General features: G+C 46.2%; 1 protein-coding gene and 1 non-coding gene across 3 annotated transcripts in view; both read right to left on the bottom strand.

The window, feature by feature from the left end:
- The window catches only part of TCF7L1 (transcription factor 7 like 1), a 172,290-nt gene that overhangs the window by 132,516 nt on the left and 22,100 nt on the right, over nt 1-17,674 (bottom strand). The gene's annotated exons all lie outside the window — the stretch shown is intronic.
- Nucleotides 5,573-5,679, bottom strand: LOC128585052 (U6 spliceosomal RNA). The gene has a single exon (XR_008379802.1). It is a non-coding gene; the product is annotated as a U6 spliceosomal RNA (small nuclear RNA).

The raw sequence follows: 17,674 nt of genomic DNA, 5'->3' as shown, positions 1-17,674 counted from the left end.
GGGATGAGGGATGCCATCCTACTGGAAGACTCTCAAGTGCTTAGCTACTGGGTTCAGACTTGGCTTACAAGTCAAAGCAGAGAGGAACACGGATAACCTCCCACACTGTACACAGGTGCAGAGACCCCAGAAGTGGGGAAGGTCCACTTTCAGAGTACACAACGACCAGCTAGGTGAGATGCACACACCATCACTGAGCCTCACCCCTCCCCAACCAGGTGGGCAACATCACCTCCATTGAGGAAGTGAGGAAACTCCTTTAACACTGAGCCTTTCATCACATTTCAAGGGTACCCCAAAAGTAGACTCAAGGGTATCCCCACAGTAGAAAGAGCCCAAATGTTTATCAGCTAATAAAAAGACAAACAAAATGTGGTACATCCATACAAAAACAATAGTTTTTGGCCACAAAAAGGAATGAAGCACTGATATATGTTGCAACAGGGATGAACTTTGAAAATATTATGCTAACTGAAAGAAGCCAGTCACAAAGACCACATATTTTACAACTCCATTTATGTCATAGGTCCAGAAATAGAGAAAGGTTAGTGGTTGCCAAGGGGTGGGAGAATGAAGAGTGACGGGTAATGTGGTGATGAAAACGTACTAAATTTAGATAGTGGTGATAGCTGCATTACTTTGTAAATATACTGAAAACCACCCTTTGAAAGGATAAATTTCAGGATATGTGAATCTCAATAAAGTTGTTATTTTAAAACTGGCTTAAGCTGGGCATGATGGTGCATGCCTGTTGTCCCAGCTACTTGAGACCATTTGAGTCTAGGAGTTCAAGTCCAAACTGGGCAACACAGTGAGACCCCATTTCTTGACATATTTTTTCTTTAAAAAAAAAAACAAAACTGGCTTGACAGTTTTTCTAAATGTATTTGCAATTCCCCGTCTTCATTTTATAGAGTATATGCGATTTAATTTAATCTTTATTAATAATTCAATTAATGGCTTCAATAAATGGGTACTATGATCTTAATTATCAATCAACAGGTACCATGTGCTGTAATTAAAATAACGTACTTCCCTACCTCCAGAAATGCTTCTAAAAATTGTTCCATGGTGCCCCTTTTCTGTTTTCCTGTCTCCTGTCTCCAATGCTCCCTTGTCAGGCCATGAGCCAACACCTACCAGAACCCCCTCCCCACCCCTACAGCTCCACTGTGCAAATGCAGGTCTGTGCGTGTGCCAATGCTCAGAGTGAATAGTTTCAACAGTCTCTGCTGAGATAGGCCAGAAAACGGTAGGAAGAAAACAGTCTTCTTATTTTCATTTTCCTTCTGAAAGGAAGATTTAATTGGCAGGTTTAATTTTTCTCTTGAAACAAAGTTTGTATGGGAGAAAGAAGGCAAGTTTGGATCTTTTAAAATACCACTGCCACTTATTCATTCATTTAAAAAATGTTCTTGGGCACCTCTTATGTCCAGGTGCCAGGGCAGAGCAATGAGCAAGCCTTGTGGAGCGGATGCTATAGTGAGTGGAGACTGACACTGCCCAATGATGGTGTGTGCTCTAGCAAAGCAGGCATGGGGGAGGGCGCTGTGAACAGGGTGGTAAGGGGAGGCCTTGAGGAGCAGAGTGGCAGTCAAACCACAAGAGGGGAGGGAGCACGCATGCCCTTATGGGGAAGAATGCTTTGAGTGAAGGCAGCACAGGACAAGTGCAAAGGCCCTGACATGAGATGAGCCAAGTGGGTTTGGGAACAAGAAGTAGAAGCAAGCATCAGTGAGGAAACAGAGGCCGGAGGGGAGGTCAGCTCAGAACTCTGAGAGGAGGAGGATTGACTCTGACCTCAATGCTATTCCACTGCCCTAACATCATGACCTGCCGGTTAGGGGCACTTAACTGGACACAGCGGAGGGTGACATGAGGCAGGAAGCCCCACGGGGGTCTCCTGGTGAACACATGGCTGGAATCAGTGCCCTGTGGAGGCAACATTAAGGAGACATTGCCAACAGGCCTATGGGAGGACATGCCCATCTTGGTGGGTGGTGCAGGAAAACATGCTGGAGCAGTAAAGACTGAGAAACTGGTGCCACCAGGACTCAGGCAGTAATAAAGGATGGATTTTCAGGCAGTGGGGGTGGTGGTGGAAAAGGTTATTCCCACAAGATAAAAACAGCAGCTACTGAGTACCAAGGACATTCAACATGTGTGTATTATAAAATCCACGCTTCACAATAACCTGGTAAAAAAGATGTCACGATTCCAATTTTAGAGATGACAAGACTGAGGCTTGGCCAAGGCTGCCAATATAACAGGCGGTAGCTGCTGATCCAAGCCCGGGTAGGCCTCACATCCTGGCCCTTTCTACCAGTAGAACCATAAGGAACTGCCAATCTTCAATTATTTTTCACTTACAAAAACATCTGTTCCATGTATCAAAATGCTGCATGTGCTGCATACATATATTCCAACATTATTTATTAAAAATGTTTTTAACTTAAAAAACAAAACAAAACAGAAGCCTGTTTCATATGGACCCTGAGGCTTGGCCTTTGAAATATTTGCCTTCAACAGGAGCTGCAAAGGTCCCGGGTATGGGCAATAACCCACCCTGGCCAAAAACTGCAAAAAAAAAAATAGTCTACTGCTGGGTTCCAAGAATAGGAGCACAGCTCACAAGGCTTCCAAACCTGGCTCCCCAAAGAGTCTCAAAGATTCCCAGTTCTATCCTATCTGGATCAGAATATCTAGAAGCGAAGCCCAGGAATCGGCATTTTAAAACAGCACTCCAGGTCATTCTTACACAATCCTTCCCCAAAGTCTGAAAACTCAACCGCCTCATCATTCCCTTGGATAGCACCAGTAAGTCAAAAAGCCACCACAGGAATAGAGACTATTGGCATACCTACTATGCACTGTCTGTCCAGGAAGGTGGGAAGAACTAGTTTTCTTCCACTTTAAAAGGGTGTCGGCCCCATAAACCGAGGTGGTGGGTTTAAACCCGGCCCTATCCCCCCACAAAAAAGTTTCTTTTTGGTGGTTCACACCTGTAATCTCAGCACTCTGACAGGCAAGGTAGGCGGATGGCCTGAGCTCACATGAGACCAGCCTGAGCTAGAGTGAGACCCCGCCTCTAAAAATAGCTGGGCATTGTGGCGGGAGCCTGTAGTCCCAGCTACTCAGGAGGCTGAGGCAAGAGAATCGCTTGAGCTTTGTCCAAAAAATAGTTCCAGCTATTTTTTGGTTGCAGCCATCATTGTTGTTTGGCGGGCCTGGGCTGTATTCGAACCTGCCAACTTGGGTGTACATGGCTGGTGCCTTAGCTGCTTGAGCCACAGGCGCAGAGCCCTTAAATTCTTTTTATATCTCAATTTTCTACATTGCTCAATGGTCTTTTGATGAATATGTATGATTTTTCTCCCCTCCAAAACTGACTTGACCAAATCTTTGAGTCAAAGATTGCTCACTTTGTTGAAAATGCTAGACTTGATGCTTCTGAAAATGAAATCTACCTTGGGAAGACACACCCTTCCCCAATCCCAAGATAACCCAGCAGAGCCAAGTCAGCCACTCTTTTCACGCTGAAAGGAAGGCCTCTGCACATCTCTACTAACGGGGTAGGGGAAGCTGTTCCAGAGAGTGAGCAGACTCTTGGCCCATGGGATCTTATCTTCCTCCCTCTCAAAAACTCATCCTTGGAGTCTACCTTGTCTTGCTCTAGAGCAGTGTTTTTCAACCTTATTTATCTCATGCCACACTTGAACCTATAAACTTCTGCACACACTTAAATTGTGTTGATCAAAAAAATAGTAAAAAAAAAAAAAAAAAAAAAAGAATATACTTAATGTGCTTTTAACTTCTTTCAAAATAATTCAATTAATGTTCTTTAAAATTTTTCGTAGCACACCTAAGATCCTCTCACGGCACACCAGTAGAAAATCACTGCTCTAGGGTCTAGACCAAAATTCACAAAAAGCAGGTTTCAGCTTCGTCAACTTAAATAACAAGAAAATATTGTTTGGCCTTCTTTTTCAATCCTGATCTTTCACAGTTATCTCAGAATGAGTTTAACTATCTCATGCCCAAGTAAAATCTAAACACTAGCTAAAATATCCTGCCAGCCCCCTGCATTCCAAGCTCATGACTACTGTTAATTACAAATTCCAGCCTGCTTTGGAAGAACCTGCAGAATGAGAAGACAGACCAAAGCTGTCTGGCACTCCGTGGTAGGTGTGGTTGTACCCATCACTCAGCAAACAATGATGGAGGGGGACATAGCACTTCTGGGTGCCCAGGGTAGATAAAAACATATAGCATAGAGTCCCCAAAACAATTAGGGCCTGTGATCCCAGCTACTAGGGAGGCTGAGGCAAGAGGATTGCTGCTTCAGCCCAAGGGTTTGAGGTTGCTGTGAGCTGTATGCCAGAGCACTCTACCCAAGATAAGGACAGAGTGAGACTCTGCCTAAAAAGGAGGAAGGAAGGAAGGAAAGGCAGGGAAGGCAGGGAAAGGAAGGAAGGAAGGAAGGAAGGAAGGAAAAAGGAAGGAAGGAAGGAAGCACACAATAGACTTTGTCTTGTTTGCTCATCACCCATAAATAGATAGCATATAGAATTTGTAAGACAATGTCATCATATACTAGAGCAACCACACTTGATTGTGAGGGATATATGGATGAGAAATGTGGATGACAGGCTAGTCTAGGGTTCAGGTTATCAAAGCCAATGTTGTTAGAAAAGGGACAGAATGCTGGGAGCAGAGCTGGGAAGGGAGCAGAAGTGCAGGGCACAGGGTTTATCAAAAACTTTTGGGTAATAAAGGGATGGACTGGGACTAAGGGTGATCTGGCTGGGTGAGGTCAGAAGTGAAGGCCTTGAGAATTATTAGACAGGGAAGCTTAGACTTAGTATGTGATGAGAAAAGGTGCAATCATAGCTTTCCTAAAATGGAAGTTATAAGATGATGGTGTTTTTGAAAGATGGAACTCATACTAGTGGGCAGGGTAAGTTGAATGAAGGAAACAGGGGCAGGATGTTCTGAAGCAGATTTTTGTCCTGGGATTGTGGCAACTCTGGCCTTCTGCCACAAGTTGAGTTTCAAAACATATTCACAAATGGGTCTGAGGGTCTCCTCTGATAACTGGCCAGGGTCATAGCTCCCAAGTTCCATCCCACCCACCTTTGCTGGTTAGTTACCCAGATCCCCAACTCCCTGGCACTGTGTGGCCTCCTCATATGGGCCTTTCCCCCACACCTACTTGGGTTCCTGAGCCCCCTCTGGGACTAAGTGGGGCCTGCCCATCTAATCCTACTCTCCCTCCCTCCCTATCCTCAGTCTAGTGTTCTAGCACTTAATTCTTTTTGTGTGTTTTTACAATTTTATTGAAGTATGATTGATAGATAAAAAACTGGCATGTAATTAACATATATAATTCAGTGAGCTTAGACATGTGCATATACCCGTGATACCATCACCACATCTTCCAAGGATTTTCTTGTGTCCATTGCGTGTGTGTGTGTGTGTGTGTGAAGAACACTTAACGTGAGATCTACCTTCTTATTTTTCTTTTTTGATGGCATTAGTTTATCCTTATATGGGTTAAGAAACTATTTATGAAAAAAATATGGAACGCTTCACGAATTTGTGTGTCATCCTTGCGCAGGGGCCATGCTAATCTTCTCTGTATCGTTCCAATTTTAGTATATGTGCTGCCGAAGCGAGCACGAGATCCACCTTCTTCACAAAATTTTAAGTGCATAACATTGCCAAGCACAGGAAGCAGTCCCACAATGCTGGAATCCGCTGGGACAAGAGGCAGGAGAGAAGGGAGTAGCACTGGGGGCAGGGAGCCGGGTGTTATCTATGACTATAAAGGTAAGCGCCTGGCTGAAAACCTTGACCAAAGTAACTGGAAAAGCCAGAAGATGAAAAATAAAAGTAGAAACATGCACCAGCATTGCCAAATGTCTAAAGCCATGCAATCCAGACACAGTTAGAGACACTGTTATTCTTTGTGGTTGGAGAATGGGGAGTTTGCTTAATCAGATGTCCTGGTTAACTGAGAGGGGCCAAAGAAACACATGACTGGCTTTGGGAAAAAAATCTCCACCTCAGTTTTGAGTGTGCCTGGGATTTTTATCAAGTCCCTTAAGCCCTTCTACTGTGGTAACCGGATTTCATATTATAAGCAGCGAAGCAACCATCATTCCCATCCTGCTTCTGGAAGCCATGCCCAATGGTAGGATCTGATCTGATTGTACCAGCACAGTCAGTTCCCAGGGGTGGGAGGGGTGAGACAGGACCCCAGGTACCCTTAGGCCTCCCAAGCTACGCTGTTACCCACGACCTTCATACATCCATCCAGGCCCAGCCAGGGCATCTCCTTATCCCAAATTATGCCCTCAGCCCCTGTGAGGTCGGGAGCTTTCCTTTGAACCCCAGAGAGCTGGGCTGGAGTCCTTTCCCCCCATCCCTGGCTGCTTTATTCCTACTCCCCAGCCTGTTCCTAAGTTCTGGACTTGAGATTGTGCCTGTGGCGTGTGAGGCCATCACCATCTAGGATTCCTGCGGCAGTACTCCCCATCTGGGGTGGACCTTGTAATTAACAACCACATTTACCACTGGAATTCAAAATTGGGCCAGGGGCTCTGGGTCCAACCCTGCAGTCAAATCATTACCTCCTCCAGCCCTGAGGTCCAGAGACAGGTGACTCAGGAGGCAGATGTTACAGCCACCACTGTGCCCTGAGGCTAAAGGATAGTTTAACAGAACTGATAAGAATCACTGCACTATTTGCTTCCAGACTGAGTTTAAAAAATATGTTCCATAAAAAAGCTCTGTATCTGATTGTGGTAGTTACGCAAATTTACACACAGGATAAAGATGCATAGAACTCTGTGTGTGTACGCGCATGTGTGTGCATGCGCACCTGCGCACAGACACAAAGATGTGAAAAGTGAGAAGAAACGAGGGTCTGTAGTCTGTTATTAACAGTAATACACAACTGCATAAGATGTCAACACTGGGGGAAGCTGAGGGAAGGGGTGCTTTGGATTTTTATGTTCTATTTTTACAACCATCTGAGTCTATAATTATTTCAAAAGTTAAAAAAAGAAACAAAAAACAAACCAAGTTCCATAAACCTAATCACCTATAATCATATCATTTTCACACCCACCAAGGCCTATGACCTGGCACCATAAACATTTTTCCACTCTGGACTGGTCCTCCAGGCTCAGTTTTAGGGCTGCCAGCCAGCTGCAAGGCACTGGTGCAGGGTTTGACAATCTCAGAGTGACCCAGAAGATCAGTGCATGTGGCTCAGAGCATGGGAGGGATACCCCTCTCAGCCCCTCTTGCTTGAGACCTATTGACCCAAGAAACAGGGACCAGCTTTCCCAGGCAGGACACAACAGGACTGGAGAGCAGACTTAAGGCTGGGCTTGTTCTACAACAGCTACCGAACCTCTGACGTGTTTGAAAAGAAGGCCAGCCCCAGTCCACATGAGTGCATATGTACACACTCAAACACGTGCACATACACATGACTTAGCCCCAAGGAGCCAAAAGGAAAAGTTGTAAATATTAACTCAATCAAGCGAGTGTCACAGTTCACCTCTCAGCTGCTCCTGCCGCTGTGAGGAAATGAGAGGAATTATATTCATCTCCAGGGAAGTCTGAGTGCAAACCGCCATCCTCTGCAGTGGTGCAGTGGTGCAGTGGTTCTCAACCTTCCTAATGCCGCGGCCCTTTAATACAGTTCCCATAGGTCGCAACCCACAGGTTGACAACCACTGCTCTAATGTATCCTGAAGCCAGGGAACACATGCCAGTCAGAGGGCAGGTTCGTGGGGAATGCTGAGAGCAAGCAGCTCTGGGCTCCGTGCTTTGAGTGATTTAAGGGTGGGAAAGAAAAAGATGAAGTAGGGCGGCGCCTGTGGCTCAAGGAGTAGGGCGCCGGTCCCATATGCTGGAGGTGGCGGGTTCAAACCTAGCCCCAGCCAAAAAAAAAAAAACCCAAAAAAAAAGAAAAAGATGAAGTATGTGGCTATACCAAATAAAAACTTCAGGCAAGGTGGCAGGTGTGAATGATATTTGTTATGGGTTGAATTGTACTCCCCTCCCAAAAAAGATATGTTGGCATCCTAGCCTCCAGGAAACCTCAGACTGTAACCTTATTTGGAGATAGAGTCTTTACAGAGGTAATCAAGTTAAATGAAGTCATTAGACTAAGGCCCTAATCCAATATGACTAGTGTCCTTGTAAAAAAAAAAGGGGGTGGAGGGATTTAGACACAGGCACAGAGGGAAGGCTGTGTGAAAACACAGGAAGAGGAGAAAGGCCTGGAAAGGATCCTTGCCTCACAGCCCTCCGAAGGAACCAACCTTATCAACACCTTGACCCACAACTATAAAATAACTTATTTCTGTTGTTTCAGCCAGCTAATCTGGGGTACTTTGGTATGGCAGTCCTAGGAAATTCATTCAATAATACAATATTCAAAATCAAATGTATAGCCTGAAAAAAAGACATCTTCCTTTGGAGCCCATGACATCCTGTCTCCTTATGTTTGCCACTAATTGACTTTAGTTTCTGTTCAGACTTGGCTTCTGGTCTTTAGGCAGGAGGGATAGTCCCAGGCAGGTCTGCTGGATGACAGGATGACAATGGAGGGGCTTCGGGAATAGGGGATGAACTGTTGGCAACTTTGCCACCAGCCTGCAGTCTTACGTGGGGGGCGGGGGAGAACATTACCTCATCAGGAAAGGATCTTTTTAATCCCTTCATTCAAATATTCAGTGAGGAGCCTTCGATGAGAGCAGCGGTTCACAAAACTTGGCTGCATATTAGAAGCCCCTGGGGAGCTTTAGAAAATTCCACCAAAGCCTGAGCCACACCCCAGACCAGCTGAATCAAAATCTTTGGGGATGGGGCTGAGCATGAGCATTTTTAAAAAGCTCCCCAGATGGTTCTAATGTGCAGCCAGGGTTGAGAGCCACCGGACCCTATGACCTTTGAGGGATTTTCCTTCTCAGAATTGGGCAAGAGTGCATTTTGTGTTTATCTTAGTGGTTCTCAGGAGCGTGCCTGGTTTCCTACAGCTTCGGTAGGAACACAACTTTACTGGGTTGTGTGGACAAGTAAGTCTGATGAACTGGGGTGGGGGAGCTGATGGCAAAAAGGAAGTGAAAAATGCCTTTTGTCCTGTCATTAACACATCAATTCAGTAAGCTTTCGTTATAATGGTCCTACCTTCCAGAAACTGAAAGACGAACCCAGAATCAAACACCCAGACTTCTGGAAGCTTTTAGTCTCACTCTAGAAATAAGCTGACAGCCGCTAAACAAAGTGAGGAGCACCACAACTGAATTGTTGCGCCCGGGGCAAGCTAACCCCTAAAGCCATAGAAGGTGATCCAAAGGTCTTTTTAAGGAGATAATCTTAAAGGAGAAAGAAGGTCCTCCATGACCCACAATGGACTGAAATGGTTTTGTTCTGCTAGAAATAAAGAATAAACATCTTCAGAGACCAAGAAAATTTGAGAAACACTTCTCGAGTAAATCTGGAATTTATTATAAGGGGTGGCCTGTTTTGGAGAGGGCTGGTTTCTGCCTATATATGCAGAGAAGCCTGGGATCCCACTGCTGCCATCCTAGCTGTACAAAACTTTCAAAAGGGAGCTTTTAATACATACGTGTTCCAGGTCCCCACAACCTGGTCTGGCATGTACCTGTACTTTAGAAAAACAAACAAAGCAACCAACCATGGGCCCCAGAGAATTCTGAGAGCCAATAATTCCCAAACTTTGGGGGACCTTAAGGCTTTGATCTCCAAATCTTTTTTCTTTTTCTTTTCTTTTTCTTTCTTTCTTTTTGGAGACTGACGGCCAGGTCTGTGGCCCAACACCTCACTTGCCTTGCTGGGCCTGGCTCCCACCCTAGGCTCCACCTGACCACCACACGCCTCTGGGTTCTTCCTCCAAGACCCAGCTCTGGCCTTTGCTCTCAAGCCAGGGTGCTGGCACCAGCCCGGCCAATTGGACAACCTCAGAGTGCAGGCCACACTGTAAGTTAATCACCATAAACCCTTACAGGGTCTACAGGGTGAAAACTGTTCGTATCCTTTTACCATGGGCTGAATTTGCACAAAGGAACACAGGGACATCTTCTATGCTCCATGGGCTTCACATGCTAACCTGGCTTCCCAGGCTAAGGACCAACAACCACAGCAGTATCTTCACCCTCTGCCAGCAGAAATCTTCCTGTCCTCTGTAGCCAGCTATCAACCTCTGGGCTCTGAGCTCAGGGAACAGCCCCCCCCCCAGGTTCACACACCTCCACCTGCTCACAGCTCAAAACCCAGCTTCTCCCCGCCTTAAAGAAAACTATAGCCTCGATCTGTGCATTGATTTCTGTCCTTCTCCAAGCAAGGCCCGAGCACTTCACATTCTGGCACCAAAACCCAAGCATCCAAATCACATTTTATTGACTTTATTTACCCCCAAATATGCTAAGTTCATTCGTGTCTCTGTGCCACCAGAGCTCTAATCTAAAAAAACTGGGCAACTCTAAGTCATCCTGGAGACCATGGAGTCAACACCTCATTAAATGAGAATGATCTGGCTCATGAATTAAAGCTGTTACAGTAATCAGGAGGACACAGGCAGGGGAAATAGATTTTTCTGAGGGCAAGGCAGACACTAAATCCTTAGCTCTGGGGACACTGGTGTGCTCCCAGCAGCCAGCTTGCTAAGGGCATTCACATGTCTGTGTGCCAATGGACTGTGATCCTAATTCTTCCACACAGGCAAGGGGAGCCCAGGCAGATCCCAACAGCCACCCCTGTCTTACACCAGTTAAACAGGAATGATCTGTGAGTCCTCACTGGTGTCTGCAAATAACCTTTTGGTGTACCAAGACTTCAAAAATACATGATGGACTCAAATCCATTATCGAGTGTTTCCCGTGCACTTTTTCAACTCAACTTTCCCCCTTGGACAATCTCCGACTTAGGGTGATTACTACATCAGCATTCCTTTACACTTAGAATTCACCTACAATATACAATTTTAAAGCACTGGGCTTAGAGAAGGATTTCTGGTGCTGGCCTATCCTCTATATTGAAGGACGGGCTGTCAGTGCTTTGGCAGATGTCAGACCTGAGCATGGTTAGAGAAGGGGCCACAGGAAGACCCTCAGAAGAGTGGAGTTGACTTTCAGACAAAACTCTTCATCCTATGTGAGTAGATACCACGGACATTTCTCAGAAGATGCACGCAATGCAGCCAACCAATCTTTGGGCTGAGTTGGAGAACAAAGCTTTGTTTCTGGTTTGGGTAAAAGAGCAATGGTTGGGCAGGGCCTGGTAGCTTGCCTGAGCTCCCAGGTTTCAAGACCAGCTTGAGCAAGAGCAAGACCCTGTCTCTCAAAATAGCCAGGCATTGTGGCAGGCGCTTATAGTCCCAGCTACTTGGGAGGCTGAGGCAAGAGAATCACTTGAGCCCAAGAGTTTGAGGTTGCTGTGAGCTATGATGCTATGGCAGCCTACTGAGGCCAACAAAGTGAGACTCTGTCTCAAAAATAAATAAATAATATATATATAAGTAAAAATAAAAGAGCAGTGGTTGCTAGGGGGGCAGAGGTGGAGGGCAGGACTACAAAGGGGTGGCACAGGAGTTTTTTGGAATTTGGAACTGTAGTGGTAGTTACATGAATAGAAATGTATACAAAAAGTCATAAAACGGTATACCAAAGAGTCCATTTTTCTGTATATAAATTAAAAATTTTTGAAAGGAAGAAAAGTCTTTAGGTAGAGGAAGGAAAGCACTGGCTGGAGATGGGATGTGGTGGCCAACTCCTCGTCATGTGACAGTGCCCCAGGGCACATACAGACACCCCCAAGGGTGGTTCCCAAGAGCCAACACTGCTCTCTTCAGATAGGCACCCCTGAAACCCAAGAACCAAGTGCCCGCCACTCCACCAGAGCACTGGGAGGAGGGCGCCAGGCATAGGGCAGCAACAGGGACGCTGGGGGAAGCTGGGCTCCTAAGCGGCAGCAGGAAGAAGGAGCAAAAAGGGATTTAGTGAGGGGCAGAATGTCGGGCCAGGCCTGCTCGGAGAGGGACTTCTCCCTGAGCAGCCTCCTGACCACGACTTCCCACGGGCCTTGGACCTGGAAGCTTGAATGGCATCTTAATTTCTTCAGGGCTCTCACGTCTCTGGTAGGTCACAGGGCCTACACCCCAAGCAGGACAGAGGGTGGGTGCTGGGATGGAAGCAGGAGCGACAGCCAAGCTTATCTCTCTTTACGCCCAACTCAGATCTTCCCAAGGGCAGGCAGCCAGTCCGTGCCCTTCCTGGTTCTTTCTGGAGAGGTCTCACTGGGCATGCAGGCAATGACTGCAACATAAACACTGAAGAAAAGCCAAGGGAGGGACAGGTGTCTGCCCAAGTGGTCCCTGAGTAACCCAGAATGGCCAGCAGCTAGACCCGCAGAGGCCGCAGGTTGAATAGGAGGACCTGTGACCCTGGGTTCTGGGGTCAGTGGTCTGTGCAGAGACCTGGGGAGTTGGAGTGACACTGAGAGGAGAACACAGGCTCAAGGGCGGCCTGTAAACCCCAGGAAAGGAGGCAGAGGCTGGAAGAAGCAGCAAATGCTGCTGGAACACTGGGAAGCGTTTCCTGTGTTGAAACGCGTCTCTCTCATTCCAGGAATCCCCTTTTCCTGAAGCTCCAGCCTGCTGCTATTTATTTATACAGGCTGAACCCCCACCTTCCAGGAGGGAGCCCTCCTCTGCCACAAAGCCTGATTGTGCTGTAACACCCTCAGGGCTGACCCTGAGACAGCAGCCTGCCTGGGGGAAGACAGATTGTACCTGGGTTGGGAAGGCAGGCAGAATTAAAGACACGTTCTTCAATAACAGAGATCTTTGTTTAGGGTGAAGCGCAACCTTCTAAGGACAGGCAGAAAGTTGGCGGGGGTTCTGGCCTGTCACCAGGCCAGCAGGCCCTTCGGCAGGTGAGCTATGGCCAGTGGATTCTGGACCAGGCCTCAGGTAAATCAGCATGGTATTCTACCCAGTTACCCACTTATAGAGAAGACTAGTAACATTGTCCTGAAGCGGGACATACGGGTGAAAGATACATTACAGAAAACTGCAGAACTTTTTTCCCAAAAGGAGACAAGAAATTTTATCATTCCCCCCCCCCCCAAAAAAAAGCTAATCTAGCCTAAGCTCTGGTGATTTTGGAGATTCATACATGATGCTTTTTCTTAGGACTTAAATATGGTCTTCCTTTCTGTCCTCAAACCTCTCTCAGCAAAATCTTTGCTTAGAAATTATTTTTACTAAGAAACTTAGTAAATGTGGAATGTAAATGTCTTAGCAAAATAACTAAGAAAATGCCAGGAAGGCTATGTTAACTAGTGTGATGAAAATGTGTCAAACAAACGGTCTATGAACCAAGTGTATGGTGCCCCATGATCATATTAATGTACACAGCTATGATTTAATAAAAATAAATTAATTAATTTAAGAAAAAAGAAAAATTATTTTTAAATGGCTTACACCCCCCCATGACAAAGTACATCTTATAAGCACAAAAATAGCCCATGGGAGTTTGGACCTTGGAGCCCTGCACCATTTCAGCCTTACACAGAGTCAGGCACATGGTGTCCTGGACACCAAACCCAAAAGATAAGAGGGCTCCCAGCATGGATGACGTTCCTACACTCCAGCACCGCACCAGCAGGGACAGGAGGCAAAATGAATCTGCTTCTTCAGGTTTGGCTGCAGGAGTCAGAGCAGGAGTTCCAGACTAGGCTGAGGGGCACTCTAGGAGGATGTTGAGAGCCACGTACCCCACTTCCCGCCAGCTGCTCGTACTGTGAGTCTGGCTCTTCACCTGCAGTAGGAAGCCAGCGAAGCTGATGGTCCTAAGAGCAACTCCACACCTTGCCCTCAGAGTGCTCACTCTGCCCTCTGTCCCCCAGGCAGCATTCTGAGTTCCCCAGGTTCGCTCCATCCCGGAAGGTACCTCTAACTAAAAGCCATGTGCCCTGTCTGCACAAATGATGAGTAATTACCAGTAATTGGCCCTCACCTCCTACTAACCCTGAGACCTCCCCTGGGTGGGAGGGAATAGGTTGGGAAGGAGAGGAGGGAAAGGCAGGAAAGCCACTCAGGGTCCTTCATCCTGTCCCACTTGGCTGCCCTTGGACTGGCAGGTCGACTGGCCACCATTGTTCCTACTCTTCAACCAGAGGCCTCCTCAGCAAGTGCCGCAGACATGAAAACCCTATGAGTTCCACAGCTCAGGGCCCCTTAGTTCAGGCATTATTGACCATTTCTACATTGGAGGCTCAGCGCAGCTACGGGAAGGAACCCTGCAGGTCCCCCAATCCAGGATCCTCACAGTATAGACCTCACCGCTCAGTTCACACAGGCCACCGGCATGGCCCTAGAAGAGGGAATGTCACCTGGTAGGGGCTAAGTGGATCTGGGTTCTGAGCCTGGCCCTTCCCTGGATTGCAGAGTAACTTCAGCAAGGTCCTTGACCTCTCTGAGCCCTGACTTCCCTTTGAGTAAAACAAGAATAACCCCAATCTTCACCTGGAAGGTCGCTCCGAAGATCAGATGAAATAATATACGCAGTACTCCTCTGGGACACAGAGGACACTCGAATGAAATTGTTATTGCTGCAAAAATCACTTTTCAGAGACACATGCAGCCCAGGTTCTAGTCCCACTGTCCTTCTCCCTAGTTCTGTGAAGTTACACACACTTTTCAATTTCTCTCTGCCTCAGTTTCCTCAACTGAATTCAAGTAGTATCTCTAAAGTCCTCCTAGTAAATAAGTGTGTACTGTACATGCTTTTATTTATGTACGTATATGTGTGAATATACGCCAGGGTTTCTCAGTCTCAGGTACAGGGATTTTGAGCCAGAAAATTCTTTGTTGCAAGGGACTGTCCCCAGCCCTGTGAAGTATTCAGCTGCATCCCTGACATCTACCCACCAGATACCAAAATACATCCCTTCTTTCCCCACCCAAGTCTAGCAACTCAAAGAATCTGCAGACATTACCAAATGTCTCCCGGGCGACAAAAGTGCCCCCAGTTGAATCAAAAACTACTCATGATGCGCAGGTACACGGAATAATATGATTCATACTTTGATAGGTGAAGAGGTAAGCTGGGACCAGCAGAGGAGCTAATTTCCGTGCACACAGCCCTTGAAATGTGCTCACAGAAACTGTATGGGGAATGAGACTACAAACACACACAGGACTTTTGAGCTTCATTACATCTGTAAAACGGTCACTGTGCTTATAAAGACCGCCTGCAGACTTAATTTGGCATATACATACAGAGTCCCATTTAGTGCGTAAACTCACAAGGGCGAGCTCCCCAGGACTGGTCCAGCCTGGTGGAGAATGTGCTGGGAACGCAGCCTGGGGGAGAAGAACACAGGGGGTTCTGTGCACTCCCTCACCGGGCAGCCGAGCTCGCTGCAGGAAAGGAAGCTTTCCTTTCCCTGCAGCTGGGCAGCAGGCAGTGGTGGTCGTTCCCAAGAAGGGCATTTTGCCAAATGTGCAATTCCCTTTGCCTTAGTAAGTACATTTGCCCAAACTTCTCAATGTGCTATTTTCCTAGTTCGGCAGAGCTAGTGGTCAACGAGGCTTGTGCACATTGACATGAACCCACATGTACATTAACTACCTACTTTGTTAATTTAAGTCAAAATGAACAATAATCATCATAAGATGGAACACAGAAGTTCAAAAGAGGGACTGATAGAGTGGAGGAGGGGAAGTGAATGTCTGCTTTAAAGAGAAGTCTGTTTACCCTGAGTGTTTAAAAACCAGAATCCTGAACTCCCTTTTTACCTCATTACGACTTCTTTAACATTTGTTTTTAATTTATTCAAGATCATAATCTTCACTGAGGACCATATATGAGCCAAACTTGAACTCGAAAACCAAGCTGGGCCTTTTGTTCTGCCTGCGTTAATTAGTGTACAAAGGGGCATCTGATTTCTCCCCTCCCCCGGCAGTCTGAAACACTGGTTCCTATTTACGTAACTAACAACTAACATTAGGATGGGGTGCAGACGGGCTTGGTGGGTGACTGGCTCCGGGACAGGTATCAGGAAATTAAGGTTCTGATTCTGGCTGATTCTCTGGGCGCCACTGAGAAGTTATTTCAAGCACTGAGCCTCGTCTTTAAATAAGTCAACAACTAGTTTCCTGCTAGCTGGATGCACTGAATAAATTAACTAGAATTCTGAAGACCTACAGTACTCTAGTATTTGAACTTTAAAATGAAGTACCTAGATGAGAGAGGTACCATAGACCAAATCCATAGATTTGGTTTCTATAGAATACAAGTCCCATGAGAAAAAACTTCTATGATTCCTTTACACAACAAATATTTATCTGAGAGCCTTCCACATTCCTGCTGCTAAGAATACAATAGGGAACAAAACAGACCCACCTCCTGGCTTCTTGAGTAGGTTAAGGGTCCAGAGGAGATAAGCATAATCAGACAATTATTGGGCTACATATTTACCAAGAAATATGTGAAATGTGCTCATGTAGAGAGAGCTGAGAATTTACAACAGGGAACCTCATCTAAGGCTGGGAGGTGAGCAAGAGGTCGGGTAGTTGTGAAGAGCTGAATTCCAAACACAAGGAAAGCCTTGGTCAAGTATGCCCTCCCCTCTAAGAGACTCATGGTGCACACTGGCATGTTAAAGGCCTGAGAAGTCAGGCAGAAATGTGGCCCAGTGTGTTCTACCTATTAACATCCCAAGGATGTTACTCCAGGAAGTGCTGATAGAGGCACTATTGTTCTCACAGCCTATACAAAACTTCACTATTAAACAAAAGCTCTTGTTCATATAACTGGAAAACTATCATGTGTCCTTTCAGAACAGCCAAAATATCTTGGAGTTGCTAATGTAATTCTCAAGTATTTTCCTTGGCACAGGCCTATAAAACCATATGGCCTCCACAACTGCTCACATACTTCCAGTTTCACAGATGAAGCGAAGTCCACAGATAAAAACCAGCAGGCCAGACTCACAGTTCTGCCTCCAGCATGGACCGCTGCTTTATTTATTTTCAAAGGATGTACAGCCTCAACTCTAGTATGAATTCAGAAAACTTCCATAAAAAGCAAAATAAAACTGATCAACTACCGATGATCAACTTATCAAAAATTACACACCAAAAGATTCTAGACGTGAACAAGGGTTTCCTTTGTTAACCTAAAAAAAACAGCTAGGAAGAAGACAGGTTTTTAGTGTTTATTTTATTACATACTGTGCATGAAAAGGGGAAATGTAAATAAACAATAACAGATATTCACACATGTGGAAAGAAGGCAGACTTTGTGTGCAAGACACTATGTTAGGGACAACAACAATCAAAAGACAGATATGATAGCCAGGATCCTTAAGAATATGGACTCTAGGGCGGCGCCTGTAGCTCTGCGGGTGGGGCTCTAGCCCCATATACCGAGGGTGGCGGGTCCAAGTCCAGCCCCCGGCCAAACTGCAACAAAAAAATAGCTGGGCGTTGTGGCCGGTGCCTGCAGTCCCAGCTACTTGGGAGGCTGAGGCAGGAGAATCACCTAAGCCCAGGAGTTGGAGGTTGCTGTGAGCTGTGTGACACCACAGTACTCTACCAAGGGCCATAAAGTGAGACTCTATCTCTACG

This window comes from Nycticebus coucang, chromosome 4, assembly GCF_027406575.1.
Source record: "Nycticebus coucang isolate mNycCou1 chromosome 4, mNycCou1.pri, whole genome shotgun sequence".
NCBI lineage: Eukaryota > Metazoa > Chordata > Mammalia > Primates > Lorisidae > Nycticebus > Nycticebus coucang.
This window is presented reverse-complemented; position numbering and strand designations above follow the sequence as displayed.